Source organism: Thunnus albacares, chromosome 18 (assembly GCF_914725855.1).
Source record: "Thunnus albacares chromosome 18, fThuAlb1.1, whole genome shotgun sequence".
Lineage (NCBI taxonomy): Eukaryota > Metazoa > Chordata > Actinopteri > Scombriformes > Scombridae > Thunnus > Thunnus albacares.
Genome location: NC_058123.1, coordinates 12,430,966 through 12,451,426, shown reverse-complemented (window position 1 = coordinate 12,451,426; position 20,461 = coordinate 12,430,966). Strand labels below are relative to the sequence as shown.

The window sequence follows — 20,461 nt, the reverse complement described above, 5'->3', positions numbered from 1 at the left end:
ATTTCAAAGGGAAATATTGTACTTTCTACTCCACTACATTTATTTGACAGCTTTAGTTACTTTTCAGATGAAGATTTGACACGATGGATAATATAACAAGCTTTTAAAATACAACACATTATTAAAGATGATACCAGTGGTTTCCAACCTTTTTGGCTTTTGATGTCTTACAAATAGCAGTGTGTAGTCGGGGTCACATTTCAGATGTCTATGAGTTGTTAACAGCTCCACCAAATAGTGATTTTTCCCTTTAAACTTCTCACATGGTTTCATTTCAATAAATGTTCAAATGATTCAATATTGTACCAATAATCAAAGATTAGAGAAAAAGTCCAAAAACTGAAAACAGATTTGTGTATCAGAACTTTGTTTTTTCTTCTTTCCTCTCCCATTAATCATCTCACGACCCCTCTGATTTAACTGGTGACCCTTTGGAGGGGCCTGACCCCTGGGTTGGGAACCATTGGACTAAACTAACTAACTGTATATAAAGTAGTTCAAACTAGCTCCACCTCCAGCAGCTACAACAGTAACATGCTACTGATACACTGATGCTTCAGTATTTATAATCTAATGATGTCATATATAATAATATATCAGTCAGAGGGATGAAATGAGTAACAGTTACTTTAATACTTTAACTACATTTTGCTGCTGATACTTATGTACTTTTACTTAAGTAGGATTTTTCATGCAGGACTTTTACTTGTAATTGAATATTTTTATATTGCTGTATTGGTAATTTTACTTGAGTAAAGCATCTGACTACTTCTTCCACTACTGCCTGCCAAAGACATCTTCAATTCGCTCAGCACGGCCTTATCTTGTCCAAAGTCCTACCATGGAAAACCCTCTTCTTCATATTGAGAAGAAAGGTGATTTCTTCTTTTAGGTTAGAGTTTTCTTAAAGGAATAGTTTGACATTTTGGGAAATACAGTACACTTATTCATATTTGTCCATTCAATATGAAGCTATAGCCAGCAGCCAGTTAGCTGAGCTTAGCATAAAGACTGGAAACAGGTGGAAACAACTGGCTTGCCTCCATGTGAAGATAACAAAATCTGAAAAATTTTATATACTGCTTGTAAATGGGGAGGGGTCTAAAGTAGAATGTCAACTATATGATAAATTATAATAAAGCTCTAAAAGAGTGAACACAAACACAAGGCCTTAAGTTTAAATGAAAATAAAGTTCACACAAAGTCCAATCATGAAACTCTGAGATTGTCCTAAACTTGGGCTCATAGCGGCGTCGAACAACATGATGGGGTGGTTCTCATTCATTAACATAAATCCGTTGGCAAGGTTTCCCACCTTGTTAATTACTGGGGCTTCTCAGAAACTTAAGCAGGAGGAGACACATCAAGGGCAGTGCAGCAGAATAACGGCAGACTTTGGACTAATTTAAATTTCTTGCCAAATTAAAAGTGAATAATTGAGCAAATTCTGTTTTTGTGTAAACAACTTCTCTCTACAGCTTGCAAAATATCACCTCCAACACTGATTAAAATCTGGATTTTTAATTTAACCTGGTGTTTTTCTGGCGGGGAGTGTTTGTGTATGAAGCTTGTGTCCAGAGTACAGGACTATCCCTTTTAATACAGTAAAGAATAATGGCTTATAAAACACAAAGTAATAACTCTAAGTTACACCCACGTGCTTGTGACTACCTGATCCGCACCAACTGCCTGATCCGTTCTGCACATGCACGTGCATGCACGAGTGGGTCCGCCATCTTGGACAGCTAGGTATGGCAACACCACTTGGACAAACCACAACCAGAACTGCAGTAAAACCAGCAATTTTTTAAGTATAGTAAATAGTAAAAAATAGTTCATTTCAATTCAATTCAATTCTGTTCAATTCAAAAGAGCTTTATGGGCATGAAAGTGTCAACAGCAACAATGCACTCCTGTCCAAAATAATCATTAGCAAATGTAATCATAATCATAACTAAACTTAACAAATTGTTGGTTTTACTGCAGTTCTGGGTGTGATATGTCCAAGTGCTGTTGCCATACCTTGCTGTCTAAGATGGCGGACCTGCTCGCACATGTGCACACATGTGCAGAACTGATCAGGCAGCAGGTGCAGGCCGGGTAGTGACAATGCTGTTGTTGCTTTCATCCTGCCACCTGTGGGGTGGGTGACACCATCCTATCCACCAGATCTGTCAGATAGACCTGTTTCTGAGCAAACTCTGAAAAAAAATATTATATACTGCTTGTAAATGGGGAGGGGTCTAAGGTAGAATGTCGCCTATATGGTAAATTATAATAAATGCACATATACACCATACATAAATATAAACTGCATCTTTTTATGTGGACCCCTGAAGGAATAATATAGAAGATCTCTAAAGGAGTGTACACAAACACAAGGCCTTAATTTTAAATGAAAATAAAGTTCACACAAAGTCCAATCATGAAACTCTGAGATTGTCCTAAACTTGGGCTCATAGCTGCTTAGAACAACATGATGGGGTGGTTCTCATTCATTAACATAAATCCGTTGGCAAGGTTTCCCACCTTGTTAATTACTGGGGCTTCTCAGAAACTTAAGCAGGAGGAGACACATCAAGGGCAGTGCAGCAGAATAACGGCAGACTTTGGACTAATTTAAATTTCTTGCCAAATTAAAAGTGAATAATTGAGCAAATTCTGTTTTTGTGTAAACAACTTCTCTCTACAGCTTGCAAAAATATCACCTCCAACACTGATTAAAATCTGGATTTTTAATTTTGTCTCTGTGAGTGCATGTCTGCTAACCTGGTGTTTTTTCTGAGGGGTGTTCATGAAGCTGGGGTCCAGGGTACAGGACTATACCTTTTAAAGGACCAGTATAGGATTTAGTGGCACCCAGAAGTGAGGTTGCAGATTGCAACCAACTGAATACCCCTCCCCTTCCAAACATGTAGGAGAACCTACAGTGTCCGCAAAACTCATGAAAAACGCAAAAGGCCCTCTCTAGAGCCAGTGTTTGGTTTGTCCATTCTGGGCTACTGTAGAAACATGGTGGTGCAACATGGCGGCCTCCATTGAAGAGGACCGCTCCCAATGTAGATATAAAGGGCTTATTCAAAGGCAACAAAAACACAACAATTCTTATTTTCAGGTGACTATCCACTAATTAAAACATACTTATGCACAAACTATATTCCATTTCTGACAATTCTGTTCACACGAAATGCCACTAAATTCTACATACTGCACCTTTAATACAATGAAGAACAAAGGCTTACAATACACGAAGCAACAACTCGAAGTTACACCCACATGCTGCTGTTGCTTTCATCCTGCCACCTGTGGAGTGGGTGTCACCATCCTATCCACCAAATCTGTCAGATAGACCTGGTTCAGCTCACAGGCCATGTTTTGGGTGAATCTGTTTTATGAATAGCTTTTGTTGTGTTTTGAGGTTTTTTGTTATATGTAGGCTCCTCTTGTCTCCCCACACAGTGATAAGAAAAGAAGATACAGTTGATACTTTTAACACTGTTATGATAAAAGTAGACCGGTGATGTTCATAAATTAAAAGCAGGTGAAGCAGGTGAAGTTTTCTTTTTAGTTCTCAGAATTTTCTTTTTTATTTATTTCCTAGAATAAAATGGTCAGTTCCTCTGGCATCCAATCTTGAATAGCAGAAGTCAAAGTTCTTTCAGGATGATTCAGCAGAGTGTGCAGAGATCAGATGGAAGTCATAAAGGAAAGAATTAATATGGTGCAAAACATGTCAACAGGAAGGAGAGGAATACATAAATGATGCAGAGAAATTAAGCAACTGACAATAGAACTGTGTCATTTTATTGATAATGCAGGTGAACTAAATTTAACACCAATAACATTGATTAGCTTAAAATAGATTAGATTAGATTAACTTGAAAATATTTTAAAACATGTATATTGTGTCACAAGTTGCATCATTTTTACTTTTTCGACTAGACTTATCCAAAAAATGAAAACCACTTCCAACTTTTTGTTAATCATTTTAATGATTTAAAGTTTTTTCCCATGTTACTTTCTTGGTCCATTTCTTCTGTTATATGTTGCATGCCAAATATATGTCCGCCCTTTTCTCTTTCTGTAAAGAGTCAAAATTGGTCCATCAAGCTCAATAGAAGAAGCAGAAACATGGGTCAGAGGTGCGTAGGTGTGTGTGTGTGGGAGCTGTCAGTTTACATCAACATCACCATCATTTTATCGGCAGCTCTTTTTGCTTCCAAAGGTTCAAACACGCATGGCCCGATGCCTGGCATACAAACATCTACCACCTCCTTGTCCTCCTCCACCTCCTCTGTGAGTTGGGGGGGTTGAAGCATGAGGTGTCAGGGTCCAGTTTTCAGGCTTCATCCTTTCTGCTTTTGAGCTCCAAGTGCCTCTCGATGTTATAGTAAGTACCAACATGTATCTCATGCAGAAGCTTTCAGCAACCTACATGGTCATTCCAGGGCCGGCCCTGACAGTCTGGTGGCCCCAGACAGTGATTTTAATTGAAGCTCCCCTCTTCGCTTCCTGCTGTTATGAAAATACCAATATTTACTCAGTGCAGGCCCAGAATGTGTTTATCTGGCTAGCATAAGTAATTGTGTATTTAGTAAGTAATTGTAGAAAATTGCAAGCCATATTGGTCTCACTTTATTTTACGGTACACTAATAAGACGTAATAAGCCATACTTTGTATAAAATTAATTAATTATAATTATATCTAATTAATAAGATAATATTAAATAATAATATTTATTAGATAATAAACTAACACAGTACCCTATTTAGACACCTTACACCTAAACCGCATTTAATGCCATATTAGACCCCAAATATACTATACCTAGACACCATTTTACAAGAAACCAATAGTAATTAGAAACCAAATTGGAGATCCTAATAGACAACACATTAGATGAATTCAATGCTATATTATAGACAAATTTAATGCCATACTATATCGGGCATAGTATTTATAGTAGCCAGACAAAACACTGAGAGCTCAGAGGACGATTTATTTATTTGGCCTTTATTAAACATAGTTTCACTTTCTTAAAGGGTCATTTGTTGCTCATTAGAAGAAAATTGTACCGCAAACCAAAGTCATACCACATCGGGTCACATCTAGTCACTACTTCACACGTTCGTCATGGCCTGGATGTTCTCCGGAGTCCCGTGGAGTTTGTAGGTAGTAACATACATAGCCTACAGTAATACTTGCTTACTCACCACTCAACTCCCATACCAGTTAAGACATTAGACCATTTAATGCCATGTCACTATCTGAACCCAGTAACATTAGGCTATGGAAACTACCAGGATACTGCATCTTTATTTCCCACTGTTAGACCCTTATTAGACTTTCTTAGAGGATAATCTGTGACACATTACAACAGAACTGTACTATAAACTAAAGTGAAATCGCATATCTGCTACTTGAAACATACCAACACCTTTTTCAGCTGGTCCCGTGCACTGTAGTTTAGTAACAAATGCTGCAGGTGACAGACATCAGACCATTTGATGCCGTGTCACTAACCCCGCTAACATTATGGAAGCTGCCAGAACATCGCATCTTTATTTCCCACGGTTGGTTACCTTGCGAGGCAGCTGGATTCGCAAGATCATGATATCACAAGATCACACAAGAATCCAACTTGTCAGGCTTCAAGTTATGCGCTTGTATCCAAACCACCAGTGGTTTGGACCAATCAGCATCGCAAATCCAGCTGCTTTGCAAGATAAGACGGTGATAGACGGTTCATCCAATCACCTGCCAAGTATTTTTTGAAAGTACCTGCCTTTTTCCAAACAGTTTCCGTGGATGACTGCTCAGACGATTCTGTGTAACAAACCATCTGGTGCGTCAGGTTACACTGTTAGTCCTTTATTAGACTTTCTTAGAGGGTAATTTACAACACATTACAGCAAAACTGTACCATAAACTAAAGTGAAATCACATATCTAACCCTAACCCAAAACACATATTAAAGCTGTATTGGTGTAACAACGGGTCACCTTTACTGGATCTCTAGTTAAATAGTGTTACTAGATGAAAATGGATAATTGATGCACAGATTAGCATATATTAGTACATGGGTTAAATAAACACACGTGTGGTATTTATTGATTGATTGTTTGTGTATTACAGTTCGCTTGAGTCTGGTGTTTCACAGCAGGGACGCTGAGCTGTTCCACCTCATCATTCACCTTTGAACAAGCAAATAACACACATTGATTTATGACTCAATAGTAGCAAAGTATTTGTTAATTGAGGAGTATAATGTAAGGGTCATGCTAAGCAAATTGTAATAGTAAATTGAAATCTGCCTGTGTCATGCACAAACTTATCTCTGACTGTTCTCTTTCTCCCAGGGTGTCAGGCAAAAGAATTCCCCGAGGGGCTCGAACACCAATTAATAGTTCCAGGAGGGCAACAACAAGCGGGAAGTGGGTAAAAGGGAGTTCAGTTGTTCAAATGTATTTATTTATGTATGATATTTATGGGTTTATATTTGGGTGTGTAAACGCCCCTCTACCCGATCATAAATGGGTTGCTGTAACAACCATAAAACCAGTTCGACACGACTTACCAAAGAAGAGATAGGGAGGAACCAAACATCTCTTGAAAGAAAGAGGTGAAGACAGACACACTAGACACAAAAGGGAAGGTGGGGATGAGTGACAGAAGGTGGATCATGAGACTTAAACATCTGAACAACATGTCTAAAGTCTTAACAAAGCTTGTAATGGACTGATTTTCTTCAACTAACAGAGAATTGCAGAAGGTTGCATGGATTCTTCTTCTTACATTTTGCCAAAAAGAAATTATTTGGAGAAGATGATCAAGGTTATTAAATGTGGCAACACAAAAAAGCATAAGTAAACATGTCCTCTGTATGCAACATGTTTCAAAAGCATAACAGGCCCTCCTCAAATTCTGCTATGTTTTCTGTGGTGGTGGTTACTACTTGCTTTTTTCTCCTCAACAATACAGACCATTTAAAACGTTTTATTTTGAAGTTTCCAGGACCTGAGGGAGATTAACTACTATTGAGAAAGATAAACTCATCATTATCTCAGGATACTTACTCAATATGTTCAAGGAAAATGCTGCTTTAAAGGTAGTGCTGGAACCTTTTACAGATGAGATCTGCTGTTCGCACAGACCCTTGATGGCCATGGTCACCATGGAGACTGTGGAGTACTTCACTGCCTGGACGGGTCACCTTTATTACCACTGGAACAACCAGGTATGTATCTGATACCACATTAAAGTTTGCTAACTTGAGTGCTTATATCTGGTTTGGACTTAACTGTACAGAAATGAAGACTAGAGGCAGTCTTTTTTTTACTTTGCAGCATTGCAGAGGCCAGAGGACATCCAATTAAAGGAATAGTTTGATATTGTGATTATTCACTTTTTCGCCAAGAATGAAATGACAAGAATGATACCACTCTAATATCTGTGTTTTAAGTATGAAGCTAGAGCCTACAGCCAATCAGCTTAACTCAGAGACTCAAGATTGGAAGCCGGGGGAAACAACTAGGCCGGCTCTGTCCAAAAACCAACACCTCTAAATGGTGTGTTCAGACAGGAAGCAGAGCAAATTTTTTGCTAGTTTGACCACTGGACCATTTGTATTTATTCGCCCCAAACTGGCCAATATGAGCTTTCACTTCTGTAATGTTTTGTAATGTTACATCCAGAAACAGGTGTACATTCCATGTCACTGTCGCCACTACCAATTATCCAACTAAGTAGGCGTTCAAGCTGACATTAGCTCTGGGTGAAAAAACGCAGCCCTCTCATTCATTTGAATAGCGGCAGTGTGTTGACTGTAAAATCACGTCTGAGTATGACAAACCGCTGTGCTGTGTTTTGGCACCTGATTAGCCTTTAAACACATTAATCTGTTGCTCCAACTCCACTTCCTGGATTGTATTTAATTGTTTCACTGGTACTTTAAACTACACACACCCACCAATGCAGCTCCCTGCATTGTTTTAACACAGGGCTGTTTTCAGTCTGAACACCGCCTAATTCTAAATCTGACAGAGTATCCTCAATAACATCCAGAGAGGATGTTGCTGTCATCTGGGTGTGGGACTATAACTCATCATGAGCTTTGAACTGGGGTCTGAAAATCAGTCACGTCAACAATATGTGCTAGCTGAAGATACACAACCTTCTTGTGCACATTAACTACTGGATTTTTGGCTTTCCCATTTTCTAGTGAGAGCACAAGTCTAGAGGGGAGGTGATTTAGCAATTACCTTTGACCTGTACAGATGGAACTCAAAGATGTACAGTAGTACTCCACATTTTGTTAAAATTCTTTACAGGATTGTGACATCTAGCTCTATATTTCCACTAGTGTCGACAACACATCAGCTGCTGGAAGAGCAAGTTGCAGTTTTTCAGTTATGGCCTGTCAGAGAAGGCAAGCAGCCTCTATGCCCCCTCATTATTAGGTTTAAAAGAACAGAACATTTGCCAACACATTCGTTTCATAGGTTAAGAATAAACAGGATCAGAACATGAGCCAAAGCTAGTCCCTTAGTCTCTTCATCTGTCAGGTTCTGACACAAAAGGCAGGTGTCAGCTTCCTCAATCCAATCTTCAAGACAAAGGCCATCGAGAGAATCTGTATTAACATACACATATATGCAATGCATTCAAACCTGACTACAGAGACTGTTCATGTTCTGCTTACAGGGACTGTAACTGCTCTCTTAACATTTCTATTTGTTCAGTTTCTGACAGGGTAACACTAAATGAAACAACCCTTGAACAAAGACAAAATCTATAATAACTTAGCATATCTTTAACAAAATTAATGGCAGTGAAATGCTGGATTTATAGCATCTTTGTCTTGCAGCTCATGGACTGAAAACGGGAGACCTTCTCTATCTTTGATGCAGCTTACCGTTTGCTGTACCAAAGCCTTCATATAAAATCTGACACTACACTGGCAACCCTCCACACAATGGCTGCATATATCCTGCCAAGTACACCAAATGTAGCCAATGCAGATATATTTCACAACAAAAACCCATCAGCATGCTGTTTACTTCAGTGAAGAAGCTTAAAATCTAATTTCAGAAATGTCTTGCCCCCTTAATAAAAATATAAGCAGAATATAAACAAGACTAACTGTGTGTTCAGACTGATTACATGCAAATCAATGGAAAGATGCAAGTAGATGTGAATTTGCCCGGGGCGGTATGATCTGACGCACCCACACTAGTTGAAAATTTTTCAAATGTTTCGGTTGGTGCATCTGTTGCCAGCTAGCTTACAGCTAACATACTATTGGTACATTGGCTGGGCAAATAAAAACAGTCCAGTGGTCAAACTTCCATGTGTACGTGTTGTGTTGAGCATAATTTACATACTCTGCTCTGACTGGACAGTTGTTTTCTAACGTAGCCGCCGTACTAATGAACCAACAATGTCAGCGATTTGTTTCCACATGTCATCATTCTTTTTATGGTCTAGGATGCTCATTAAATACACATCGTAGAGAGACCAGACACCACGATGATGAGCTTTTCCTCAGTTTTGTCGAATTAAATGTCAAAGTAAACAATTCTGTGCTTCTTTCCCTACTGGAATCAAAACGAGCACAATTGGCTCTTGCTGGTTGTCGCTCGTACTACGCCTGAGGACATTTGCATAAAGTTGAGCCTTCCTCAAGTTTTGCCTGTAATGTAGCTAGGGACTTTTTGACTCTCTCTAGCTCAGCTACAAAGGTAGACTACAAAGCTAGGTCTTCTCCAGAATGAATAGCAGCCATCACTGTCCCAGCTTTTGAGTCCATGAACACCCCGTAAGTATCTACATGCTAGCAGCTTCATAGACACAGCAGTGCTTTGAGCTAAATGCTAACATCAGCATGCTAATATGCTCACAATGACCATATTAGCATGCGTATGTTTATCAGATAGTTAATACAAGTTTGCCAGATTAACCTTATGCTGTGTCTCAAATCGCATACTTCTGTACTTACACTTAACATTTTGAGTGCATAAGTGCGTTCGCACCATAGACTGTATAAAAATATGGACGTAGTTACCGTGACGTCAACCGTTGGTTTCTGAAGAGTGGTTTTGAAGCTCAAAGCAAGCCACTGCGGCCATCGCCATCTTGGCTGTGCATGACGCTGCTTAAGTCCCAGCTAATCAAAAATGGGCAAAGAGGCGGGCTGAATAGCTGAAACAAGCCACCTAGCAGCTAGCGGACCTGTCACTCAAAGCAGCCATGTCCTTCATTATGCAGAACTTTACAGCTTAATAAAACTCAAAACGGGTGAGCTATAACAAAATTCCCCCCTGTACTGTTGTCATGAAAGGGGAAATTAGCTATAGAGCCCAAAACCGTTTTTTGTACTAGGCTGTAAACATGTTTATTTCTGCTGTAAAGTTGGGCATTTTAACATGGGGGTCTATGGGGAATGACTCGCTTTTGGAGCCAGCCTCAAGTGGCCATTCAAGGAACTGCAGTTTTTGGCACTTCCGCATTGGCTTCATTTTACAGTCCCAGAGGTTGCCACTTGGTTCACACTGAGAAGAATGGAAAAATGCAGTGCACTGTGAGTACCCGGATGGTGCACTCAAAATGATCAAAAAGTTGAGTGTGGAACTATGGACACTTCTCGCCCTCAATGGTCGCCATCTTGGCTACGTAGCGGAAGGGGAGGGACCACTTTTCAAACTGGAAATGGCGGCCGGGTACGTTGTAACTACGGTGAACATCGCCACATTATACAAATGTAAGTTATACATGTGTTTTTAGTACTAAGCACCACTATACTGTTGTCGGATATAAGCCATCAGTATGTTTTTTGGGTTAATTTAGCAGTCTGTAATGATTTGATGGCGCGAATGCTAACGCTAGCTAATGCTAATTTGCGATCGTAATTTCCGGTAAGTGCACAACGGCTGTGTTTGATTTGAGACAAGACTACTCTGTCAAAATTTACACACTACGCCAGTAAGTACATAGTGTACACAGTGTACTACATGAAAATGTACTAACAGAAGTATGTGATTTGAGACACAGCTTTAATTGTGTTAGCATGTTAACATTTGCTTATTAGATCCCAGGGATTGGAATGTCATTAGTTTTGAAGGTATTTGGTTATTAACTAAAGTATTCTTTTTACCCAATGATAAAATGTTAAAAGATCACCAAACATATTACATTTTATCCTGAGGGGAACATGAATGTCTGTAGAAAATTTCATGGCTATCTATTTAATAGTTGCATGTGAACCTCATGGGGCACTAGAGGAAAAGTCAAGGGATCAATAAAGTCATTATGATTCATCAATTGGGAATGTTGAAAGTCTGTTTTGAAATTCCCAGTAGATATTGAGATATTATAAATTTTAACCTGCTGGTGACCTGCCTTAGTGGAAAAGTCAGGGGATCACTAAAGTCATTATGATTCATCATTTGGGAACGTTGAAAGTGTGTTCAAAAATTCCCAGTAGATATTGAGATATTATAAACTTTGACCTGCTGGTGACCTGCCTTAGTGGAAAAGTCAGGGGATCACCAAAGTCAGTATGCTTCATTCTCTGGGCACCATGGATAGCTGTACCAAATTTAATGGCAATCCATCCCATTTTATTCAGATACTTCAATCTGGACCAAAGTGGTGGACTGACCAACCAACATAGACCCACGCAGTTAGCATGACCAAAAATATTTTAGTTACCACATGTATTTGGTCATCTGCAAAAAGTCTCTGTACTGAAGAACCTGCAGTAGAATTAACTGAATAAAGTGTTGCCAGAGTTTGAGAAACACTGAGGAAAAAAATAGAGAAAATTGATTAATTTGAGTGATTTCTGACAACTTGTGGGTTCTTGTCTGCTTGATATGTTTCATTAAATTTTATGTGTAAATTATCCAACTTATATTAAACTGTTAGCAGCTGGGAGGAAGCATGAAAAGAAAGAATGACAGAAAGAAAGGCATTGTTGAAAGAGCTCGTGTGAACCAGTCTTGCCACTTCAGGGGCGTAACACTGGTGCTGCTTTGGTGAGAACTGTCGGCACTGCCCATCTCTCAACCCCCTCCACCCAGCCTTCACTATATCCCTTCCTACTCTTTCGTTCTGTATCTCTCCATCCCCTCCCTCTCTTCCAGCCGGCCCTACCACAAAGCCCCACCCACAGCATGAGAAGACGGGAATATGATCTAACCACACTCCCAGAGATATTACCTCAGCAGCCACCCCCACCCCCCTACACACACACACACACACACACACACACGTACACTCCTACCTTCCTCCCCTCCGTCATACCCATACCCATGCACTCCCTCCCCCCCACCCAAGCATTCCCTTCCCTTGCTCCCCCTGATCTCCTCCTCATCCTCCACTCCCTACAACACTGCTGCCAGGCCGTAATGTTTTTCTTAGCCTCTCCTACACAGTTTTCACACAGTTTCCCTCTCCCTCAACATACAGCAACATCCCACACACCCTGGGCCCAGCTGACCCACTGAGAGAGGAGGTGGGAGAGCTTTGGGTGGGCAATAACACCATCAGCGAGTGACACGCACTGTGACTGTTTCACTAAAAAGACAACTGCCAAAAAATGATTTTAATCAGCAGGAAATGTAAACATGATTCCATGCTCGTCAGCCTTGCTTTCAATGAACTGAAAAAAAGTTGTGGGCTCTCACAAAGCGTCTTTTCCAGGTTTCGATCCTTCAGCTGGCCCACATTTTTTGCTCTGCTTATTGTGTGCTGTTTTCGCAGCAGTCTCTTTGAGGCCATGATGATGTGGGGTTGACAGGATGTGGTGTAGGATTCATTCCTCTCCACAGAGAGAGAGAGAAAGACAGCTTTAAAGGTTAAGGTGTCTGTTATCAGCAGGTCTCGATACCTGCCATCAGTCTGTTGTGGTTTTCTCAGTGGGGCCCTTAAACAGAAACAGCATCCATCTGTGGGTCTCAGCACATACACTCACCTGTTGTAGATGAGAAACAATAACTCAACAAATATTGAAAGTCAGAGAAAGTTGATCGCCACAACTCTGATCTCTTCCAATGGTCTCATGTAAAATGAGTTTAGTTTGTTGGTTATGTTATGTTAAACACTTGATTTATCCCACTTGGGTTTTTAAGACACCACTACACTATATATCAAACATGAAAAATATAAAAAGACATAAGAAAGACAGAAAAACATACATCACAGCACAATATCTACATACTTTAAAGTAATGTGTTTATGTGTAAAATTTCAAAGCAACTGTGCACTGACCAGCAGAAAAACGAACAGAAATCCTACAAGCCTACAAGTTTATCCTGATAAAAAGCTTTTTTACACATCTCCCAGGCTTTGTGTAAGTAGTTTACATTCACATGAGGGTCTGTGAGGCTGCATTTTAGCTAAATGCTAATGATATTATTCTAACGTGCTCACAATGCTCACTAACATGCTGATGTTGTATTTGGCAACAATCTTTGCCATTTTCACCATCTCAGTTTAGCATGTTAGCATAAATTCGCTCATTAGCACTAAACACAAAGTACAGCTGAGGCTGATGGGAAAGAAATTGGGTTCATGGTGATCAACATTTCTCATATTAATTAATTATGTATATGGTAATTTCGAAGAAGGAATTGATAATGATGATTTGTGATGAATCAGTGAAATGTACTGTATATAAGGGAAACAGAAGCAGCCTCAGACATCACCCTGACGAAGGCGAGGTAGCCAAAAACATTTGCTGAATAAAGGACGGTGTACTGGAGAGGAAGTATGTGATTGATTTTGATGGACTTGCATTTACACTGGTCTGCACCATGCTGTGAGTGCGTCTGCAAAGTAGAAAACTGTAATATCATTAGTTTTGCAAGTATGCAAGTATTTGGCCATAAACCAAAATATTGGAAAAACTTAAATTTTGAGCTGATAATGGCGTTACTTCAATTAATCCTGAGGGGAACATGGATGTATTACCATTTGTGAAGACATCTCATACAAAATCACAAATGTCAACCTCAAGGTAACGCTATCAAGAACATTTTTTTGCCTCACGTTTGTGAATAAAGCATGGTGTACTGGAGAAGAGTTGTGCAACGTGTTTTCATTATGAAGCACTAGACAAAAAGTCAGGGGATTACCAAAGCTATCAGGAATAATCATCTGGGAATCATAAGTTTCTGTGCCAAATTTTTATCATATTATCCAACAGTTGAGATATTTCAGTTTGGATCAAAGTGGTGGACTGAACGACTGCAGCCAACCGACATTGTCTTCTATATATCCATGATGTCAGTGTTGTTTTTAAGTTTTTATCTTACTACACAAAATATTATATGGTTTTCAAAGGACAACGGAAAACAAAATGAAACTAATTTTCAATATCATCATTTTCCTCTTCCAGGATGACATTGAGTGCTTAATTCCAGATCTCAACTGGGCCCATAATGAATCACTTTAGAGCTTTTAGAATATTTCCATTTTATGCAGCATACAGTGCTGGTTCATCAGGGGACAGATTCCAACTCATGGTTGTCTAATTAACCACTGGCCCATAAAGTGGCTATATTGAAAATTTTTTAAATTAAACTCAGAAAATGAGCAAGTAGCTGATTTTCTTTTAAATTTATGAACTTAAATTAGCGTTCTAAAAATATGTGAGCTTTCTGTCTAAAGAAAAAAGAAATTCATAATTTTTCTTTGTTTCTAAATACATTCTTGCTGTTTTTTTTACTTTAAATTGCATTTTTTGTGAACTTTTCACATTTACATTTCACTCTTTATTGATTATTTTAATTTGACTTGAACGCTTTTGGTAATTATGATCTGATGTTTCAACAGGGCTGCACATTCTTTAGCTAAAGTAGTCCAAACATACATAGGCCCTACTGTAGGGCAACTTCGGGTCACAGGGGAAGGGACCAAAAAAAGAAACAGAGAGTAAAAGACGGATACAGCGTTCCTTCATGATTACTTGTTTGCTGTTTTCCAGATTGAGCCAGTCACGGGACAATACAAGAGTATATTCAGTGAATGATAATAATCCCCCTAGTCTATCAATATCCACATAATCATTATGGCTAGCAGAGAGGAGAGGGCGCTGGCCAGTGGAGGATTGTGGGTTTTGCAGTTCAGAGCAGCTAAAATAGCCATGCCACTGGTGGGGCATGTGACTACAGGGACCGGCGAAGCTCGAGAGCGTCCTGGCAGGGTTGACGAAACCACACGCAGACATAAATGACTGGCCTCGATGCCTTTCATCTCCACAGGGAATCACAGGGCCTTGTCAGAAACAAGCAGGCAGTTATAGGCCACAAAAGCACAAGTTATGGGTGTCAAGCCATGGTAGTGAGAGGGAAAAACACACACTACTGAAAGGACAGGAAATGTTTTATTTAAACATCTTCATGGTAGTTTGATTGAGGAAGATAGCTGGCTTTTGTTGGGCAATGCAGTCCCTCATTTTCTCATCAGTTACTGTAGTATAGAATTAAAACATATTACAAATATTTTCATATTGTAAAGCATACAGTACTGTTGGTCAAATGGGAGTCCATATATAAAGATGTTATTGTAGTTGGTGTTTATATACATTTTTATCATCTGACTTACATAAACTGAGAATGAGAGCTGTTTTTGAAGGAATAGTTAGAAATTTAGGGAAATATGCCTAATGTACTCAGCCAAAAAATAGACCCACACGCTTTTTCATTTTTATACAAATGACATATAAGTTGTTAATCTATGAATTTCATAGGTGCTGACAGGTGGATTTTGTTACCTTTGGCTGAGGCAGGCTAGCTGCTTCCCCCTGCTTCCAGTCTTGATGCTAAGCTAAGCTAGTCACATGTTGGTTGTAGCCTCATATTGTATTTAGCGTATAAATGAGAGTGGTGTCAATCTTCTGGTCTAACATTCAACAAGTAAATAAATGTGTTTCCCAAAACATCAAACTATTTCTAAGCAGTCTCTTATTCTGTGGTCACTGGAGCAAACAGAATATTCCTTGATCTTAAGTATTTATAATTATGTATTATATATACTGTATATTTAACCAAAGTATTTTGTATTTTCATATATTTTATAGTGTCATTGTCCTCTTTTTTCACTTTTATTACACGTTTATTTTTTTAAAGTACGATTTTATAATATATTTTGATTTTATATTATCTAAATTTCCCTGACAGTGTGTCGACCATAGTATGTTGTTTACTGTCATTCTCTGTGGAAGCCAAGCTTCATTATGTGACAGGTTTAGGAGCTGAATAAAGCAGGACTAACAATTGATAAAGAGTCGATTGTGTGTATTTAACATGGGAACACTGTTTGACTTAACATGCAATGATTTTTTAAGTGTGCACACCTGCAGGTGTTTGTGCTCCTGTGTATGAGCATGTGCTTTTGCATGTGCATGCTGCCTTGTGCTGGAGCCCCCTCACTGGGCGGCAAAAGGGCTGAGGTAACATCACATGTTTCTTTCTTTCTTTTCTTTTTTTTTTTTTTTGGATAATATATATAGCTGGAAGTAAAAAGCTCTCATAACTACCGTGGTTTTTAGTGTTGCCAGGTCAATCTGCCCACTCTACACTCAACAGCACTGGGATGGGATGGGTTGAGCAGGGTAAGAGGAGAAGTGGGAATGATAGCAAGAATTTGGGGAGGGAAAAATTATGGCAGGCATGAGGTAGAGTGGGAGAGTAAGAGGGAGGAAGGGTGAGGGGGGAAGAGGAAAAGTGAGAGGACAAATGAAAGGTTAAAAGAATCGAAAGAGGAGACATTTAATGCATTAAAGAGATTATGATGATGAAGAGGAGACAGAAGATGATGTAGGCCGAGGTGAGATGGATAATAATGAGAATTTTCCGCACCATATTGGCTCCTTTTGCTCTTTAACCCCAGCACTTCACCCTGCACTGTAGCCATCAGACAGCGCTGTCCTGGCATACCCTCTATCCACTTATTTTACATGAGATAAAATGTGTGCCTGCATGCGTGTGTTCATGAATGTCACTGTGCGTGTGTGCATGTGTGTGTTTGCACTGCCCCGGCCTGCCAGCTGCCAGTGTGTAGCACTCAATCCAGCAAAGGCGAAGCCTAATTACAGACGCACGGCTACAGATTTAGCCAGCATGCTAACCATAACGGAGGAGGCAGCAGGGAGGGGATCGCTTGGAAAAGTCACGGCTGGACGGGAGCTTCACAAGAGCGAGCCACAGGGACAAGGGAGGGGGGGTACTCTATTTCAGGATCTGCTGCTCTCATTATTTATCATAGTAGAAGTCTCGGCAAGAAGAGGCAACCTACAATTGACTGCATGCATCGACGCAAATGGGTAGAAGCTTAGCAAACCCCCACCCCACCCATGCACTCCCACCCGAGTCAACCGTTGATTTTGTGTGTTGCCATCTACAGAGTGTCCTAAACATCAAATAAAACAAGCACACAACTGCATTTCACTCATTTTTATGCACCAACACTGCCATAACTGTAGGTATAACACACTTGTCTCCAACAATGTGTGAGCAAGGTTACACAGAAAGCAGGGAGAGGTTCCTCTCATGTCTAGCATATACTAATCGAGTTGGAAAGTTTTCCGGATTGTCAAGCTAAAACTCTTCATGCAAGTGTGTATGTATGTACAAGTAAGCTTGTATGTATGTAAATGACTGTGTGTGTGCATACAAGTGTGTGTGTGAAGGACAGTTTGTGAGACCAGGGAGGGTTGGCAGTTAAACTCTGAGCTCACCCACGACTCTACCACTTCCACCCACAGTGTCCTCTATACAGCTGCTCTCACTGAGCCAAACTCACACTTCATCCTCATCCCTCTCTCTTTTTCTCTCTGTGCTTCTCTCTATCAATCTCTCCCTCCTTCCTCTCCATCCATCCATCCATCCGTCCGTCCATGCGTCCATCCATCGTCCATCCACCTCTTCTTAATGTACTCCTTTCTCTACATCTGATCTTTCCTTCTCCTTCCCTCCATCTGTCTTTCTTTTTCTCACTTGTTACTCTCTACCCACCTCTTCCAGCGTGTTCATTTTTATGCAGTCTCTTACCATTGGCAAGTCTTTTGCTTACTATATGAAACTTTTGGACCTTGACACAGCCTATCCCTGCACATGGTCTCAGCGTAGGAGGAATTATTTCGCAGGAGAAGGAAGCATCAATTTGAGGGTAGGGCAGTCCACTTAAACACGTTTTTATTAAGACAAACTGAAGATTGTGAGGGGTCACGATACAGAGTTGGAAGGAGTGCAGGATAGCAAAGAGCTTGTCAAAACTGGTGCGCAGAAGGAGGATTGCGATTACATCCAGATCCCGTCATCTTAATTATTAGGGTACAAAGTTATAGTAATATAAGAACTCTTCATTAAATTCATATTTAGTGTCCACTCAGGTTTTAACACTCTGTGTGTTCATTCAATTACTGTATAAATAATCCATCAACTGTTTGAACGAAAAGATGATTCAGCGATGAAAAGGAAAAAGTCATCCACAAGAACAGAGGAGTTGACTCATAACAACAACTCATAAGCAAGCCCAACTCGGTGTTTGTCCTTTGCTTATCAGGGATTAGTTAACCAGAATTTGCTCTGTTTTATCATAATTGGTATTTCATTGACGAAATGGGGAATTTGCTGACAGTTTTTGTAGACTCCCTGAATGCAACCTGCAGATGCATCTTCAACACTTCCTCTCAGCTTTATAAAAAATGCCCACGGAGTAGCAGCTACCCCTCCTGAAGCTGACAAAATTGACAAAATTGGCTCTTTTAGGATATGGCAAGAACAATTGTGATAGTGGTAGCTGCCAATTTTTTTTCAAATATTTTTTTTTTTTGTGTGCCCTTAAACCAATTGTTGTCATTTAAAAATAGGCCTCACTCTCTCTCAACCAACACACACAGGTACACACAAAGATCCACCAACTCACATACACACACGCAGACACACTGAGGCTGATTTAAGGTTTACATGGCCTCTAATGGTTTTGTGCTTTGCACTCAGCGAACTGGAATACTTTGTGCTACTAACAAAGTGCAGAAGGGTTTGTCATTCCTAAAATAAGAACAGAGCTTGCTGTTTCATAAAAATATATGTTGGTTGTTTTTTTTTTTTATCAGAATCAGGTTTGTAGCCAAGAACATTTGCACATGCAAGGAATTTGCCTTGGTGTTGTGGCACATAACAATCAAAATATACAAGCCAAGTAATCATAAATAATGTAAAATAGAAATTTACTATAGCAACATGTTAAATATATTCTAAGCTGAAATGAGCAATGGTAATGTGCAAACGTTCATAGTATAAACAGCATATGCAATGGGTAAATGTGCAAATAGTATTAATATAGAACTATGTTAATGTAGCACATCATGTCAGATGTGGTGGGTTCACAGATGTGCAAATAATGAGATTTTTAATTTAAATTTTATTTACGCTTCTGAAATGCTAAAATGGATGTAAATTACAAAAGCAGAGGTTGAAATGAAGATCTTTTCTTTTCTTTTCTGTTTACATTTCATATATTATACCGATATATACCGATATATCTCATACTAAGTGGCCTGTCAAACTATGTTTTGATTTTGATTGAAAACTTGTTTTGTTTTTATCTTCTGTCAAACTTTTTTCAGTGTTTCAAACGTCAATTTATTCATGTTAGGCTAATATGGTATTGCATGTATACTTAAAAGTACTTTGTTGACTTTTACTGCATACAGCATTTAGAAGTCTTACAAAAGGTCAGTGAAAAAATAATCTAAGAAATCATATATGTATTTATGAAGAGGAGTTATTTTTCACTCATGAAATGTACAGTACGTGCACAAACGCAACCGTATAGACTTCTTCTCTGTTCTCCACTCTGTAAGGACCCAGGTGTTGCTGACAAATGTGAAGCACAGCAGCAGCAATAACACACACACACACATATATATATATATGTATAAAACTGAAACCAATAAGTTGCAGATAATGAAGATAAGTCTTAACCCCAAACCTCACCTTGAAAAGCAACGCCCACCACTGGTTTAAGCTCTGCCATGTCAGCAGTGCAGTATGGGAAATGAGGAGTGGGTGGGTGTGTGACCCGACGACCTATCAACAACTTGCTCAGGGCCCAGCCGCACACCATCAACATCTTACTGCACTCAGCTCCAGCTCAATCGATCGCCCTCATTTTTCACATGTGCAGAAGGAAAACCAACTGTTTTACAGTTGTGTTGTAAGACGTGTGAACTGGGGGAGGTGAAAAGGAAACTACATCGCAGATGGTTGTTGTGTTTCTTGAACACTCAACAGTTTACTCACCTTCTAGGCTTGTTAGCAGTTTTGCATGGTAGTTTTATGAGAGAGAGCGGACATGAGCTTATGGCTTGCTAGAGCGTATTATACTTAACCTTATCGTTAGCATAATTGATGGTGTGTAAAAAGCACATTTCTGCATTTAAATCATGCAGTA

General features: G+C 39.5%; 1 long non-coding RNA gene across 1 annotated transcript; it reads right to left on the bottom strand.

The window, feature by feature from the left end:
* Positions 1 to 5,983: 5,983 nt before the first annotated feature.
* LOC122968615 lies at positions 5,984 to 7,160 on the bottom strand. Its single transcript, XR_006398852.1, has 2 exons — positions 7,078 to 7,160; positions 5,984 to 6,609 (listed from the first exon to the last, which is right to left on the bottom strand). It is a non-coding gene; the product is annotated as an uncharacterized LOC122968615 (long non-coding RNA).
* Positions 7,161 to 20,461: the final 13,301 nt, after the last annotated feature.